Genomic DNA, 2512 nt, shown 5'->3' with positions numbered 1-2512 from the left:
TCTGGGCTTTGTAGTAATGTACTTATAAGAGTTGTTCAATAGGCTCCTGTAGGCTCATGAGACTACATTTCCCGAGAGCCTCCCTGGCCGGTTGTACGCTTGTCCCGCCTACTGGCTTCCGGCGTCCCTGCGATCTCTGCGGCCAATCGGAAGGCTGGGACTGTTTGTTTCCGGCGCTCTGATTGGTGTATTTACTAAGGTACCTGGGTTCAAATTTTCAACGGTACTGAAATGAGTCCCGCGGCTGGTTAGCTGCTGCTTGGTTGTCAGAGCCGAGGTGAGGCGAGGCAAGGTGAGCCAGGGGAAGAAAACGGGGAACAGCTGGAGCGCAGGGCTCCCTTCTCCCTGATTTTCGAACGCCTAGAGGTCGCCTCCCAGCCGCTAGCTCTGTTCGCGCCTCTAGGCCCGGCCTGTGAGGCGGTCGGTAGTGGTGCTGGGACGCCGCCTAGGCGAGGCAGAGTGGGAGCGGGGGCTTCGGGCCCACCTTTTTCTTCGTGACAGGATTTTACCGTGAAGTCTGTCCGGGAAATAGGGGGAAAACGGAGTTGCGGGAGGCTGTCGGCAAATAACAACGGTATTGTCGTAACCGTGCTAACACATAATTAGCATTTACTGGGCTAAGCATTCTGCGTCCGCTTTTTCTTTTACTTTTTTTTCTTTTTTTTTGGGGGGGGGGGGGCGGGGGGGGGGGTTGACCGGGACGGGGTCTTGTAATTTTCGCACCAAGCCAGTGAAGGAGGTGCTATTCTTAGCTGCACTTTACAGAGGAAGAAACTGAGGCCCAGAATCTAGATAAATTGCGAGAAATGGGTGAAATTGTAGCCCGTTCTCAGGAAGTGTGGCATTTGGTGGAGGAAAACAGACATGGTCACAACTATATTTCAAAACTATTATGTAAGATAGCAAGGTAAATTAGGTGGTGCGAGAACATACTACAAGGAGAGTTTAAGTCCTTTTGGAGTTGTCTTCTATTTGGGATTTTAAATTCATTCTTTGTTATCTGTATTTCCCCAGCCCTCCCCCTTTGTATCGAATCACTAGGTATTATTGCCTTTCTAATATCCTTTCTTAGAACAGTTCCAGATTGGAGGGGGAAGGAAAACGGTGAACCAGGTTATAATATTGTAGGATTAGTTTACCCCCTATTTTTTTCATATATGGTTTCTTTTTCTCACATATAATTTTCTTTCTACTACTTCAGGAGTAACTCCCCCAAATCAGTACTGTTGAGGCTAGAAGAGGATTTTTGACTCGCGGATTTTGCTGTAAGTTCATTCCTTGGTGTACTCCCTGGTTCAGCCTTACCTTGTTTTGACATCCTATGTCCTTTCTTTGAATTTCTCTCACTTATCAGATGTCAAAAATAGGACTATTTGCTGCTGTAATAAGGATATTCTTGTGATGTGCCTTGAGTGTATCACACCACCTATCAAGCCACCCCCAAATCATACTTGAATACCCATGGTTGGTTTGGATGTGACAGTTCAGTGTTGTCATTCTTGGATCAAAATTTTTGTGGCTGCCAGCTAACTTAGCCAGTTAGACCTTTGAGGGTGTAGTGCATGCATAGATTGGTGTTAGATACTGTGGGTATACACATGTGTGAGGTACTCAAGGGTTTTCTGGTATGTTTGGAGACAAAAAGATTGATTCAAATCGACAAGTGACAACCAGAACAAGACATGACAGCATCTGATTGCTCTGTTTTTTTTTGTTGTAAATGTCCTGGTGATTTAGAGGTGAGGGAGATCAATGATGCTTAAAACAGGCAAAGGTGGCTTTGTGAAGCAGGTGGGTTATAAACTGGCTCTTGATGAGCAGTTTGATTAAACTAGGGACTAGAACAGTGCTGGTGCATAGGAATTACCCACTAAACATCTGATTAATTGGGTAGGCAGGAGGGCACTATCTAAATAGACTACAGAATTGCAGGTATGAAAAACACGATCTTATTCACCTAGGTTGGTAAATTTGTTCAAACTTTCAAATTATTTAAATAAAATAGGGTGTTTTTGTAGTCAGCCCTTTGCTTAAATCTGTGTGTTCCAACCTCAATAAAATTAATTTATCCTACAGTTGCAATTAAGCTTGTCCAGGAGAAAGGATTTTGTGGGAAAGTCCTTCATTTCTTGTGTAGGTACCAGGAGAGGTTCAGAGTTCTTTTTTTTTTTCCTTAATTTTTTATTTTACCTCTTTGGCAGCTGGCTGGTACAGGGATTGAACCCTGGACTTTGGTGTTATCAGCACCCTGCTCTAACCAAATGAGCTAACTGGCCAGCCCCCAAGGTTCTTCTATATCTCCTGTATATTTTTTCCTTCAGCCTTTCCTGGGACTCTTCCCTAATTCTTTTTGAATTGTTGGGTTAGAAAGGAATAGGAAAGATTTTTTTTTTTTTTTTTTTTTAAAGATGACCGAAAAGGGGATCTTAACCCTTGACTTGGTGTTGTCAGCACCAGGCTCAGCCAGTGAGCCAACCGGCCATCCTTATATGGGATCCGAACCCGCGGCCTT

The 2512-nt window shown here is 44.4% G+C and overlaps 1 protein-coding gene across 1 annotated transcript in view; it reads left to right on the top strand.

Moving 5' to 3' along the window:
* The first annotated feature begins 218 nt into the window (after positions 1-218).
* The window catches only part of TPX2 (TPX2, microtubule-associated), a 58122-nt gene continuing 55828 nt past the window's right edge, over positions 219-2512 (top strand). Inside the window, exons 1-2 of the mRNA XM_008577242.1 lie at positions 219-292; positions 1202-1265. The gene's annotated coding sequence lies outside the window, so the exon portion shown is untranslated. The remainder of the gene's footprint in view (positions 293-1201; positions 1266-2512) is intronic.

This window comes from Galeopterus variegatus, unplaced genomic scaffold (assembly GCF_000696425.1).
Source record: "Galeopterus variegatus unplaced genomic scaffold, G_variegatus-3.0.2 Scaffold65, whole genome shotgun sequence".
NCBI lineage: Eukaryota > Metazoa > Chordata > Mammalia > Dermoptera > Cynocephalidae > Galeopterus > Galeopterus variegatus.
This window is presented reverse-complemented; position numbering and strand designations above follow the sequence as displayed.